A 15,685-nucleotide genomic window follows, 5' to 3' on the forward strand; every position below is an offset into this window, starting at 1 on the left:
TGACAGTGAGACCACTGACAGCAGGCTGAAATTCTCAACAAATAGGTTCTTCCCTTCACTGAAAATCTGAAGGCACCTCTAAGCACCAAAAGTTTGAAAACTGTTTAATGCATACAGAATCGTATAACCAAAAATATGATGCCTATTGGGACCAAAACTGCGATCTGGAAAAGCACTAGGAATAGCCAAAGACACACACTGGAATATGTGGCAGTATTTTTCATTAGCAGTCACTGACTATAGCTGTTACCACAATGACTGGCAGAAATCTCACTTTTGATGTATGTGCTGAGTTTAGTCTACAAACAGCCATTGGTTTAGTTCTCCATTCTGGCATGACAAGGAGAACTTACACTGCATTTCAGCTACTGAACTGCCCTTTTTAATATCAAGCCTCTGTTATCTATCTGTGATTCCATTTTTATGTTCTGCCACATGGAGCAGCGATGCTCCCCTCAAGTCAGAAAGCCTTTTCACAAGGAACATTAAGGATGAACACTTAGGACTGGATTAGAATTAATTAAAATGCTCACACTGAAGCCCGTGGGATTTGGAATGAACAGGTACCACTCTTCATGGAATGATTACCTTCAGTTTGCTAGGACTGCATGCTAAAAACATAAGAAACAAGTCAAAATTCTGCACAACTTCTGACATTGACTGGCATTATGAATTTATAGAAGTTCAGCATTTTCTACATCATGAATGAATATTCAATGAGAAAAATGTCATTGAAAGAAATTCTTAAAAGGACAAAGGCTGATCTCCGTGACACTGCTGTACTAGGGAGGTCATGAGTTTGATTTCCTGTGCTGGTATTCAAACACCATATTAGAAATATTATTGCAGCAGGATCTATTCTGTCAAATGTAAAGAGCAGAGTAGGAGCTATTAGACATTTTCTGGAGGGGGTGGTATCAAAAATTTAGTTGAATCTTTGGTATGGAGCACACTGAGAAAAACTTAAGCTCACAGTTCTGAAAGGTGGATAACAACTACCTCTGCCAGCTGCTAAGACTGAATGTATGAATTCCTCTGCTTTCTTGATTCAGATTAGAAGGGTTTTCATTAAAAGGAATTGGAATAAAAATACAGAGGGGGAAAAAGAGCCAAAATCAGTAATAGCTGCTTAATAATGAAAAGAATCCCTCCTTCTTATTGGCTAAAAATGTTACTTGTTTATTACAGCAATATGGGGTACATGTAGGACCTACAAAGTCATATTAATGGTTTTCTTCTAACCCCCATAGTTCAGTATAATTCAATAAAACAATCCATTATGAGAGAGTTTACACAGCAGCCTTATTTAATTTTTCATGTTATTTCCATGTTTTAAAAGGTGGAATATTGGTAATATTTAAATCTGATAGTTGGAAAGGCAAAAAATATGTGAAAGGTACATATTACAAAATAAAAAAGTTATCAGGTAATCTCCTGAAGCCTCATCACCATGGCTAGGCTTCGCGAATGAAGATTTGAGAGGGGCTCTACCCACGCTTGCTACAAGCGCACTGATGGCTAAAAAGGCCAATGCGAGATAGACAAGTCTGGTTGCAGAAGGTACAGCAGAAAGACTCCCCAGGTGATATCGACAAGACGCAATTCTTTCTGCGTTGTCTTTTCTCCTCGAGAGTGATCCTGTGTGTGTTCTCAAAAGCAGCAGCAGCAGCGGCATTATAGATGGAATCTCCTGAAGCCTAAACTCACACTGGTTCAATCCCTAAAAAACATATGTCCCCCAAGAGGTAAGAATTGCTTAAGTTTGTCACCAACTTACTTTTAGCTTTGGTAGACTTACAGCAACAGTGTTCTTACACTCTGACGCTACAAACGTCAATAAGGTAGCAACCCGGCCTGGCTGTGTTCTGAAGTAATTTGCCCTTCAATTTCTGTCTTCAACAGATTAATCATTAACTTTCTTTTACGCCCTGGCTCTTTACTGATACTGCCCTCAAACAAAACTGATCATGGCTCTTCAACAGGTAATGAAGTAGAAAAGCCACAACAGTAGTACATGTTCACATGTGCTTTTTATTTAACTGAAGATATTGCTACTGTTAGTGAATCAAGAAAGAAATGCCACGTCAGTAACGTCCCTTGAATGCCACAGATGAGGTGGATCATACCCTTATCAGCACCTCAAATACACACACAGACCACATTGTAGAACCACTATTTGCACTTGCACGGCTCCTCCAGTGGGTTCTCATTTACCCTCATGCTTCGGCATGCACTGTTTAAATGTTCTGCATTAGTAATAGGCATTTATAAGAATTTCCATTTTTCTCCTATTCAGACTTGGTCTATTATTATCACTTTTTTTGTTCAAAAGAAACAGTAAGATCCCTCCCTTACTCATCCCCAACGGGGGCCCTAGATGACTCAAATCAGATTATATTTTTGGTTCAAAGACAGAAAATTATCTGTATGCCATCAGTGTCAGCTGACTAATGAAGGAACTTGGTGTTATACTCTAAGCAAGTCTCTTTATTACTCCATGGCTATGAAATCTGAAGAAAGCATAAGAAGGAGCAACCCACTCACATGTGTGTAAACGTATAGGTTCAAAGCTGGCAAAAGGAACAGCAAATTAAGTCCAAATTAAGGCCCAGTATACCATGGCAGATATGCTCCAAAACTGATTGTCATTTTATAGGGGAAAAAAAAGAAGAAAAACCCCAGATGCCATAAATTTTTAAATTTAATAAGCAAAACAATGTTAGAAAAAATTCTTGCTTCATCAGCCAATTAGTTCTTGCTTATAACTTACAATTATCTTTTTAAAAGCATCACATTGTGGTGGCTTCAGGATATATATCATATTGATCATAGTTCCGTGAATGTATGTGCATTGGTTTAACCGGAAATAGTTTTGCAGATTGTATAGTTGATGCAATGTTCAGTGCTTACATCTCTAACGCAAGGGACCTTCCCATTAAGGAAATGCAGGTTTTAATTTAAAAACTTTCCAGGAATTTGAATCTGTGTATCTTTTCAGTCCACTGCATGTGTTCCTGCTCTCCTGACCTCTCCATAGCTTTCAGTTGTACAGTTCACACACTCAGTACATAATCCTTGTGTTCTATGCTGTTGTAGCAGTTAGATTAGCAGGTAACAGGGTTTTTCTTAATTGTATTTTTAGCATTTACCTAGATATTTTTAAAAATCTCTACATGTTTATGGAGCCTTTATGAAATACAGCAACAGTTCCTTCTGTATAAACTCTATTCTAGTTATGCCATCCACTTTCTCAAAAGCTTTTGATTAAAAATATCTTCCTAATTAAAAACATACATTACTGAAATAATCCAAGTCAGAAAACATCACAGAATTACCACCTCGAGTATTTAAAATATTAAATAAAGATGAATTCAAGTTTATTTAAATTCTAAAAAAAAAAATGTTTAAAGAAAATTGCTAGCATAAAGTTCAGCCAATGAAAGGATACTTCTGCACAGATACTTTGATACTTCTCTCAGAAATTTGTTTTCTCAGTCACAGGAGTGGAGGAGGGTGGTGTACTGGAACCTCTAGCTCATTCCTATTCCTACATATTGAAATACAGACATACATAAAGGCTTCCATTCATTTCACGCATAAGAGGTACAATATAAAAGAGTTTCTCCTATCCAGGGAAAAATACTTCTTTACCCTATAGCCACAAATAAAATGGACCTAAAGTACATTATATTTAACAAGGAATAATCAACATTTGACTGAAAAAAATTTATTGATAATTCAGCTCTATTTCCCACCAATCTCCTGGCAGGGACTTTGTCAACACTTTCTTGCCTCAAGATTTCCACTTTGTCAGCCAAGAGGTCTTATTCTGCAAGAACCTATTCCCTTGAGTAAATAATTAATGTAAACAACCCTATAGCAATAAACAAGATTATATATATTATGTATATATATGAGTGTGTGTATGTAAAAATAAATGTGTACATATATGGGGAACATCTCCACTAGATGTTTCTTTGGAAATGACATTTCTTGTTTTTGATTCTCAGAACCTGCTTCTGTACAACACTGGCCATAGAGCTAGTAAAAGTGAATGTCGGTGAAAATTAACTAGTGTATCTGACTGTATTATTTTGAGATTAACCATATGAGAAAATATGAAAGAAAATATGCCAAACCTCTTCTGTCGCTACAATCAGAGAAAACCACTTAGCCCAGGATGCAAAAAACCTTACACATTTCCCAGAGAAGGAAAGAATAAACTATGGATGTCAGACACTTGGATACTGCAGGTAAAATTTCTATCTCATGAGCAACCACTAGCACAAAGCAACTTATGCTAGTTAAAAAAACCCAACACTACAGACTTCATGGTTTCTGACTTCACGTGAGGACCCTTATTCAATATATTATTTCCATCTTAGAATAACTGTATTGTACTGTGAAGTCTGGTAATTTCTATTCAAATTGTCCCTGTATATTCCAATGTACAGTTCCCTAGGAAGAGTAAAGTAGCCAGAAGATTAAGTCATGGTCACTATAAGCTACAACATCGCCATAAATAAATAAATAATTAAATGATTCTGCAGTTCTACGATTTGGTCTTTTAATGGTAGAATAAATAACATCATTTATCAGCTAACTCATTTTTTTATTAAGGTTATCCTCTAGATTTTGTGTCTCAGTCTGTGTCAGTACAAGAATTTATAGCCAAATAAGAGAAATTTTACAGAATACAGATTAACAGGATGGAGTATTTTGTTGATAGTAATCAAATTCCCTCTCAATCATAAATTCTTCATTCCCAGGTGCACATCTTCTGAATCTGTATACAAATACAGCTGTGAAAAGAAGCCCTGATCTTAGCCCAATACTGTTCTGATGTGAGTAGAAGGGCTCACAGAGGACGGATACTAAGTTATTAACTTCCAGTAAGTATATGGTCTCTTATATCAGTAGAGTTATAGAAAAACGAAAGTGTGAAGAAACTTCTGGAGATCTACTCTACTTCTGCTGAAAGCCAGGTAAGCCTCAAAATTAGATCACGTTGCCCAGAACCAAGTCCAGGAAAATTCTAAGCATATCCAAAGACAGAAGGGTTACAGCACTTCTCTGCATCTACTCTAGTACTTCACCACCCAGTGGTGTTTCCATTCTGTTTCCTGACTCTATCTTCTTACTAGTCACTCATTAGATGATGGAACACAGCAATTAGATTTCTCTATCTTCCTTTGGTCTTCTCTTCCCAGCTGAGCAAACACAGTCTCTCCTTAAGGGGTATGCCCCAACTGATTGCTCGACTGTCAGTCTGGCAGTTTCTTTCTTCACAGGTTGGTAACTGTAGTTGTTCTGTTCTGGAAAACTGTACCTGCAGCAAACACAGGAAAGCCTGGAATATTTAGGAAACATTTTATTCCTATCCCTGCCACAACAACACTCATCCATTTAAAAAACAAGTGGGATGTTATACATATTTCAGGTCATACCCTCAAGTTGCTAATATTTCAGCAAATATACACAATAAAATGACTCTTTGGTGATTTCTGTGAGCAAAATCTACTTTAGAGAGAATTCAATATAATTGAAAGAAGTTGGTTTGCAGTAGTTTCCCAGATATTGGAAAATGTATTTTCTTCCTTTGGACTAAGGAGCAGGGAGTCTCCATACTCATTTGTTACTGTAATACAGTAATTAGCAAGCAATTTCTCCAGTGAAAATTTGTTCTACGAAATAACTTCTTTCCTAGGAAGAAACAGTTTTCCTGTCTACTAAATGATTAAGTAGAATGGCAGCAGTGTGCTTATTGTTTTAATCATTGAACAAAAGTGACTGAAATATAATTTCCAGCGTCTCCTTATTCCTACAGAGGAAGTCAGTCCAAAATAAGCAGCACTTCACCCAAAACTGCCTTGAGGAGGTAAGGTGTCCACTAAAGTAAATGTTGTTTCCAGACTACTAATTAGTAGTGTCCCAACTTGGACAGCTCTTCATGGACAGACATTGCCAGGGACAGACAGTGGATAGCCAAGACATAACTCCAGCAAATACCATATGAGATGTTTATGTTTTATTAATTTGGATTTTAGCTGCTAAAGTTCTTAAGCTAGGAGCAAGTTTAGCTCTGTTCAATATAGAACCTATAATAATGGTCTTTGACAGGAACTCATTTTAGGTAATTAACACTCATTTTCTAAACATCCATTTCTTAAAATGTGTTTGGCTAATTGTTTAAAGGTTTTTTCCACCCAGCCTTCTAATTTTATAAGCAAATACACAGAACCACGATGCCATTATCTTTTAACCTCTGAGAGTTTGTGATTGGTTGTTCAAGATGTACAAGGACTGGTATCATATAATTAACATATAAATATGTTTTGAATACAGGTGTCTACTGCATTCAACTGGAATATGTCTTCCAGTGAGAATGGTTATAAACATGGGCCTAAATATATCTGTTTAGGTATTCAAAGTTTAAGGAGTTCATTTATGGAGTAGAAGATGGCTCAGATCCTTAATATCATTGTACTAAGCAAAACTTTTAAGACTTTTACAATTAATAAGGACTTAGACTCTCCTAAGTTCAGATGTGAATTGAATATGGAATTTCATCTGAAAAAACATAAATTAATCAAAATTTAATTAATTTAAGCAGACAACTGTTAGATGTTTCTACATGATGTCTAACCATGTAGATTTATAACACCTTTTAATGATTTTTAAGAAAAGCATCCTCATTTCTCCATGTCCAAGTTGTTTCTTTTTTTCTTTTCAGGATTTCATTTGAAGGCAAGAAAAACATTGGAGAGGAATTATTATTCCAGGTAAATGGACTAAAGAAATTATCAATGACTAACATAAAAGTTTTTCTAGTTTTCCCAATTGCTGCAACAGTCTTGGCCTGCCCAACTTGGAAAACCCTATGTAATATGTTAAACTTGGGAATCTATTTGTTAGTTTAGAACAGCAAAAAATGAACTTGTAAGTGTACACTTGCTGTCACCCATAGAAACTGTATTTTCAACAGGCAAATGTAGAGTCTACAAAAGGATTAAAAGGTATATACAGAAAATACATTTTTTATCTTTAAAAGTGAAGTCATGCCTTTATAACCTTCATAAGGTTTTATGAGGAAGGTGTACAGCCACAAGGAAGATGAATGGAGGACAATCAGCATCATCATCCATACTGGAGGATAATCTCAAGGATGTCTGTAGTTCATTTAGAGCATCATACTGGTGTACTAGACTGCAACAGAAAGTAGCTATTTTAAACATCATTATGTCTGCAGTATACTGCAGCCAGTGATGAGATGGCATACCAAGGAAAAGAACAGATTACATCTGCATAGCAGAGACTCCCACGAGCCCTAGTACTCCTTTTTTTCTTCTTTTTTTCTTCCTACCCGCCCCCCCCCTTCCCCCCCGATCACCCTTGCAAAATTTCCAGGCACAGTAAGGAAGTTTTTAGTTATGTGTCTTACATCACCAAGTGCATCTTCATCTAATGCTCTCATTACTTCCAGAATTTGATTTATTTAACAAAGCTGACAGGAAATAAAGTTAAGTTGTTTGAAACTGAGGCACTGCATACACGCTGAAAAAGGGTATTAAATGGGTAAGTGAATCCAGTGTCAGTGGCAGACTGCACCAGCTACATGTGAAGTGAATCAGTGATTCTGTTCACAAGAAATGATGTCTAGACACCCAGAATACTGCCCCAAAGAAAAAGCCAACATAAACTGCACAGCTATGTGCTGATATGAAAAGTAGGAGAGCAAGACACGTGCTTCGTACCTTCATCTAATGCATTTAGAATTATCTTCGTTTGACTTTTTGTTTAAAATCAGGTCAAAAGTAACTCTTTAAAAACTGAGAAATTTGCACTGTAAAATAAAGAATATACATTTTCTAAACTCATAAGAGACCATGGCAACTCTTGGTCTTATCTTATTTTCTTTTTCAGGACCAGCCTCATATGAGTTATGAAGAACATTCACATTTCCATAAATCCCCTCAAAAAGCACTAACAAGCCACCACTACAGGACCTTCCATACGTTGTACCAAGAAATTCTCTTTGTTTGCTTGAGAGTTAAAACGGGAAATGCCAAACAGTAGCTAGGCCTTCATATCTACACAAGGAAGATATCCTAAGTGCATTGCAAAGAGCTTTCAGCATGATCAGGAAATGGAAAAATACATTGTTGATCTTATCTTTATTGTTTGGTACTTGGGTATATTTTGTGATGGAATTTTCAAGTGCATTTCTTTTTGATGGAAATAATAAATATTTTGTCCCATTTTTAGAGATAGCATTTTTATACCATCAGCTGTCCAAAAGGCAGGATTTAAAGAATCCACAGAAGTGAAAAAGAAACAACACAAAGCTACATGATAGAGAGCAGTAACTTCCAACTGAAATATTAGAATCACAGAATGGATCAGGTTGGAAAGGACCACAGGTCATCTGGTCAAACCTCCCAACTCAAGCAGGGTCATCCTAAAGAACATGGCACAGGATTGTCCAGATAGTTTTTGAATATCTTCAGCGAGGGAGATTCCACAACCTCTCTGAGTAATCTGTTCCACTGCAAGGTCACCCACATAATAAAGAAGTTCTTCCTCATATTCAGGTGGAACTTCTTGTGCATCAGTTTCTGCCTCTTCTCCTACAGTTCAGGCTCTCCAAGAAGAGCCTGGCTGCATCCTCTTGGAAGGCTCCTTCAGGTACTGATTGACACTGATGAGGTCCCACCTTAGTCATCTCTTCTAGGCCCAACTCCCTCAGCCTTTCCTCATAAGAGAGGTGCTCCTGTCCACTCATCATCTCTGCTGCTCTCTGCTGGACCCACTCCAGGGCTCCATGTCTCTCTTGAGACTAGAACTGGACAGAGCACTCCAGATGTGGCCTCACTGGGTCTGAAGAGAGGGGAAGGATCACCTCCTGCAATCCATTGGCAATGCTCTTCCTAAGGCACACCAGGATAACATTGACATTCTTGACCACAAGAGCACACTGCTGGCTCATGGACAGTTCTGCTCCAAGGAATCCCTCATTTCTCAGGCTCAGGAACAGTACAGGGGAACACTTCATTTTTAAGGCTGCAGCAATGGCTGGGATTCATAGATAAAAGCAAAACCTACACACTGTCAAGGGAGGTGGGGACGGTGGAATTCAGTTTCTGAAACCCCCTTCTTGGGGTAAGCACTGCTACGCTTTCAGAAAGGGAAGTTTATCCTCCAGCTCTACAGGGAACGAATATGGTGCCATTTAAAGACCCAGCGGCCCTATAAATTGCTATGAGCTAAGTCATCTCTCCATTCCATGGTTACCATGGATAAATAGTAAAATAGTGATTAAATAATTAGTATTCATGATGTATTTCATGAAGCTTTTTCCTACACAAACCTTCAAATGATCATTAAGGAGGAAAAAAATCCTGCACAATGCTTTAATGCTGCTACCAACTGTATTAATTGTAACATGGATTTTCAGTAAAAATTCAAGACACGTTTATGAGACAAAGACAACCATTCTAGAACAAAGCACATAACTAGACCCACACATCCATGACCACAAAATAACCTGCAGAGGAAGAGAGAGACAGCTACAGGGGTGCTGATCTATCTAAAAAAAAAAAAACAACAAACAAACAAACAAAAAAACCACAACAACAACAACAAAAACAACACCAAAACCAAACCAAAGCAAACAAACAAACCCGCCAACCAAACAGCAGAAAAAACCACCTTGCAGCTGGCAAGGAAACATGAAGCTATGACAACACCATCTTCTTCATGAGTCCCAGATCAATAAAAAGCTATATGCCTTGTGTGCTGAACCAGCGACATTACGTGGTAGGTGTCGTTTGTATTTTTAATATGGTTCATCTTTAGTTCAATTAGAAATATTTGGATGGAATGCCACCTAATCATTTTGTTGATGCATGGCAAGTCTTTACTGTCAGCAGTCGGTCAGCAGAAATACAGACAAACAGAGGTAAGAATTTAGTCTTAAAAATGAAAATACATTAGTAATATCATAATTGTATTATAGTGCACTACACTTTAGCTGTAAGTAATTTCATTCATTGTGTATGCAACATTTAAACTTTTATTAGCCTCTCTGGATGGGAAAATGACTGAGTTGGAACCACAGAGAAGGAAAGGATGTGCTCGGTGTTGCATTACGCCGTTTGTTTTTCTTTTTTAACAAGAGGACAACAGCTTCAGGCATAGTAATGCTAAAGAAATCTGCATTTGATTATATTTAATGCACACTTCTTCATCTTTTGCTGACATAACAATGGTAATCTGAAAACAAACATGACTAATATATCACTGACCTGCATCATATATATTTACATGAGAAAAGGCACTCTGCATGTTTAAAATGTCTCTGTAGAAGCACCATGTAGCAATACACAAAATCAAAGATGAATAAAAGCTTTTCAGGTTTTCAGTTACCGTTTTAAGGAAAAAAAGGCCCACCGTGTTTTTGTACCATAGATACTAGAGAATATATAACATTTAATTTAAAACTGAAACAGTCTGTTAACTTAAAAGAGAAATTTAACTATCTTTTTCTTCCCAGTGTCAATACTTTGAGCACAATTCCAATTAATTTTTTTCCATTATACTGCTTGCGAACACTTAAAAGAAGACAAGCTGTAAATCTAGTCCTCTAGATGATTTTGTAAGGGATGCCATTCTGTTTAGATAGGAAAACGTTATGCACTACATAATACAAAAGTGGTGGCACCAGCTGTGGGTTTTCTATCACAGGTTTGCAAACACATCTGATCTAATTGATGAGCTTTTGTTTAAACATGCATTGATATGCATCCCGTGATGCATATGGTTTCAAAGATTCAGAGCAATATACAGCCCAAGTGATCTGCCTCTGATGTTAAAACAACTTTTATATGACTGAGAATATGAAATATCTTTATTAATGCTACTTCCACAAATAAACAAACAAACAAAACAAAACAAAAAACCCTAACCAAAATCCCTTAATTATTATATAGCTGTGCTTGTTCCAGTTCCCATTGAAACCTACAATTCAGTTCATACTGAGTTTAACTGAATGATCAGGACCACTGTGGATAAACATTTATCCTCTGTGCTTTGCAACACACAATTAAAAAAAACTAATTTGAAATCTGCCGTTACTGCAAGCAACTTACACAATCTTACATGCTCATGCACATATAAAATGAATTATAGGTTTCACATTATCAACTTACACCATATTTTGCAAACATATCAATTCTACATGTGATTTTCCTTTGTTGCAAACATCTTTCTTGCATGTTGCTCAGAAATAACACCTTTTCTTTATTATTATTGAAAATAAATTAATTTCTCAAATATAAAATCTGAAAACAGTTATTTTATCTCATTAGCCAAATTCAAATTATTTTACCAGAAAGCAATGACATGTAATTTAACATCAAGTTGCCATCAGAGAAAGTCTGTGTCTAGACTGTGCGACTGATATTCAGGGTCATCTTTATCTGAATAAGCAGTAGGAATACAGCTTCAGAAATAAAGGCATTACTTGATTTTTTCTTCTTTCTCTTCAAGTATCATTTCAAGATGTTTGAAGACTCAGCGTGTGTCAATAATCTTAACTGATAGCCAGTCTTTTTCTCAATCTTTGGCCTATGTAAAGCCTTCCCCCAAATTTAAATAAAATTGCACTTGGAATTTACTATAGGTATTTTTTAGTGGATTCTGCTTTTCTTTGTATCATAGAAAAGCAATTCTTCTAATTACGGAGACAGATGAAAAAAAAGCACCAAAGCACTAAGGGAAATTTAGGGAAATTGCAGAAAATTCCTGGGTGAGAGGGAAAGAATGGGGTCTCTGGTTTACCATGCTGCCTTGTTCTCTACGAAAATACTGAGTAAAAGATTCATTACAGGGAAAACTATGAATATTGAACGAAAGAGCAAAATGATAGTTTTCATTCTCACCTCAATCCATGAAAAGGATTGTAAAACTGTAAAACTTCTATTTGAGAGGATATACGGCACAGTTAAAATGGGACACTTTCCCATGTAGAACTTGGAGGAAAACAACTTCTAACAGAAGTATACTATTTACAATGAATCCAATCAGAGACCTTTATTTGGTTTGAATGTTGTTTTCATTTTTTTTTCTAAACTCCCTTTTGATTAATTGTAAATTCATCAGGATGGTCCTTCCAATATCTCATTACAGCTTTACTTCCAGTTCTATTCCCTTGTGAAGCAGTAATTTTTGGCATTGTTCGTGCCACCTTTACTGTTCAATTCAGCAGCTCCCTCTCTCTCCTAAGGCAGAAGTTGCTGTTAGCTCCCTGCACTGCAGTGCAATGCAGCCCAAGTACCAGCAATACCAAGTGTGTTTATCTGAATAGGTTTCTCTTGTGTTGTACTAACCTCTGCAATCCAGCCCCCTCTACATCAGAGATACACTCATCAGCATCCTAATCCTTTACGTGAAGGAGAGAAGGATACTATCAATCACAGAGGAGCCTTTGGGTGATTACAGCATCTTTCAATAACACGTTCTTCCTCCTCCCCACCTGTCTTTATGTGCTTCTTCCTTATTTCTTGCTTCTTTCCTCAGCCCCCTCCTTTCTGTACAGATGTGCCATGGCTGCCCCAGTGAGCATGACTCAGCTCCCACCCTCGCCCCCTACTCACACTGCGCCCACACTGCTTTGCAAGATTAGTGTCCAAAGACTAATCAATGACCTCCATGTTCAATTACCTCCATGTCACCCAGCCCTCCTGTCCCTGCGGTGTCCTGCCTCCCTTCAGCACTGCCAGACTAGCTCCTACGCCTCTTTGAATAACTAAGGCTCTTCTACCCTTCAACACTGTTTAAAGGAGATGGGGGGGTTGCCTCAAAAAAACTCACCATCCCATGGCTCTTCCTAACACTGGGACTTGGATTATACTTTTCCTAACTGTGACTTCTCCACACTCCCCTCCCCATACACTGCCGGAGGCGTCTCGGGACCCAAATTTCCAAAGCACCCTGCAAAGCAGGAACTTAGTGTGTTTTGGAAAAGTCCTCTCCTGAAGCTACAGGGGAGGGAGTTCCCCACTCCCCCTCAAGGGTCACGAGTGCTAAACTATTCTCCCAACGCAGTCTATGTGAGTTACAATCCTTGAAGGAAATCCACAGTGAGCAAAGCAACAGTGTTTTCAAAATGCCTTAAATTGGTTTTCTTTCGTTCGTTCGTTGGTTTTTTTCCCCCCCTTCCTTTTCTGTTTCAAGGTCTGAAACCCTGCCTGTTCCATTCTTAACAGATCTTAGAAAGTGCCGGTTCCCTGAGGAGCTGGAATTGAAAACCTTTGTGTACCTTTGATTTTCCTCGCGATCCTTGCTGCTAGGACATCTGCAAACTTGTTTTCTTCAAGCATCTGGAGTCTGCGAACCTCGACACCCCTTGTTTTTGCTCCCCTAGCGTGCAAAAGTTCTGCCAGCTTTATTATGCCAGTCAGCTTCTAGAGCAGGGATAGACGCTCACACCGCCTTGGATCTGTGGAACCTGCTCTCTCTGTGCAAAGAGCGAGCGAGATCTGGATGGAGCTGGAGCGAGCAGCAGCCGAGCACAAACTGCTCACGCTCACCGCGAAGATGAAGGGGAATCCCGAGCTCCCGCCCAGAGCTCCACCTGCCCCGAAGAGAGCTTTGCCCCCGCGCCCCCCGTCCAGCAAGCCCCCTGTTAAGTTCCGTGGAAAAGTTGAAGTCAAGCATGCAAAAAAGAAGGAAGGAAAATAAAAAAATAATTAAAAAAAAAAAAAAAAAAAAAGTTGTGGGGAAGCAGCCGCGGCAGTCCGAGTGCCCGGAGCATCACTTACCGGGGGCAGGCAGTGCAGAGCTGCGGCAGCTCCCTCCGCTGCCGCTGCCTCCTTCTCGCGGCGTGAGGCTGCGGGAGGGAGCGAGGAGCCTCCCGGAGGAGCCGCCGAGCGTGACAGACCAGAGAAGGGGCGGACCGGAGCGGCTGTGTGGGCTTCGCGTTGCGGTGGAGCCTCTGCGGCAGTGCCGGGGAGAGAGGGGGAGCGGGCGGGCGCGGCGGGAGGCGCGGGGCGGGCGGTGGCCACCACCATCAATAACCGGAGGCGTGGGGTGCGGGGAGGGCGATCCCCGCCGCACGCAGCGGCCGGAGCCGGAGGAGGGGAAGCACGGAACCGCCCCCCCCCCCCCCCCCCCCCCCCCCCCCCCCCCCCCCCCCCCCCGCCTCCCGCCACGGGCAAGGCTAGGAAGCCTCCGTAAAACGCGGCCTTTTTTCCTGCTAGAAGGGAAAAATAAAAATAGCGACGCTCACGCATGCACTTTATTTCAGAAAACAGTGTTTTATGAGAGGTGAGAACAGGGGACAGAATATGAAATTGCATGTTTCAGAACAGGTTGCAACAGGCCCGATGATCACTCGGAGATCATCGCATGCCTCCTCCTTACTCTTGTCCCAGGGCACAGGCTGTAAACAGTTTGCAGCAACAGTGTGCAGCTGTCTGTGCTCCACATCCAAAGACTAAGACTCCACATGCAAAGACTAAGAAGATCAGGGTGAAAATAAGTGGTATAGGAAGTCCCAGGAGCAATATTCACTATCCTGAGTGAAAAAATTCCTGACCAGGAGGACAGGGAAGCATTAGAACTGATTGCCCAGAGTAATGGTGGACCCATATCGTGCATGGTTTTTTAAGAAAACATCAGAAAAGTACATGTGTACAGATGATTATTTGTTTTGGCACAAATGGATAGACTAGAAGCCTTTTTTTTAAACAGCAGGATGTTATTATGTTTATTACCATAATCAACATATTTTTAATGCAGTGGTATCAAAGACTGAAAGCTATATCATAACGTTTTCACACTAGATGTTAATATCCACTGTAGAGCAAAGAATATGATTTAGTACTCCTTTATGATTACATACATTTACCTTCAATTGCACCAGCAAAGTGTGCAATGTGACAAACGCAGTGGTATTGCCCAGATGGAGATATAAGAGAAAGTGAAGAGAGCAGGTAGGACTCCATACTAAAACTACTTTTAAAAATTAGCAAATATTCAATCAGTTCTATTGACAAACATAGGACTTGAATTCATCTTTCCAAAATGTTTTAAACCATGATTAATGCCTGTAATAGAAAGGTAGGATAATGGGCAGTTACCATCATTGCCCCTGCACATGCCTAGTGTGTGTCTTCTACAGAGTTGTAATTTTTGATACCCCATCTGCCTTTGAGACTTACTGTCAATATTTGTGAGCTTATATGCATATTTTCCTATTCCTTGAAATATTTTTCTTTTTCTCTGTTGTTGAGCAGAAGACTCAAACATCAAAGGAAACCGGCTTATCGATTGGCTACCCAGGGGAAAACTGAATGAACTATGCATGGAGTGCTGTCAAGTGTGAAACACAAGTAGAGAAGCAGAAAAGAAATACCTAATACTTTTCTGTCCCTTTCAGTAATCCTAGCATTAGAAAATTGCACCTGGTGTTACAAAACAGCACCTGCCTGTAAATAGACTAAACTTGTCACAAACAATATAGAAGAAGAACAAAGATTCCAAAATTTTCCTATGGCAGCAAAAGAAAAGGCTATCTGTGCTACAAAAATAAGAATGGTGGTAAAATATAATTTCCATCCACTTACTGTTGACTATCTAAAAGGAACATATATGTATATAAAATGCATCTTAATCCAACCCTACT

The 15,685-nt window shown here is 39.0% G+C and overlaps 1 protein-coding gene across 1 annotated transcript in view; it reads right to left on the reverse strand.

Moving 5' to 3' along the window:
- SV2C (synaptic vesicle glycoprotein 2C) overlaps positions 1–14,060 on the reverse strand; it is a 104,762-nt gene extending 90,702 nt beyond the window's left edge. Inside the window, exon 1 of the mRNA XM_027882912.1 lies at positions 13,821–14,060. The gene's annotated coding sequence lies outside the window, so the exon portion shown is untranslated. The remainder of the gene's footprint in view (positions 1–13,820) is intronic.
- Between the last annotated feature and the right edge of the window lie 1,625 nt (positions 14,061–15,685).

The sequence above is a fragment of the Empidonax traillii genome, unplaced genomic scaffold (assembly GCF_003031625.1).
Source record: "Empidonax traillii isolate 1590-97213 ecotype Southwest subspecies unplaced genomic scaffold, ASM303162v1 scaffold8:size5222938, whole genome shotgun sequence".
Classification (NCBI taxonomy): Eukaryota; Metazoa; Chordata; class Aves; order Passeriformes; family Tyrannidae; genus Empidonax; species Empidonax traillii.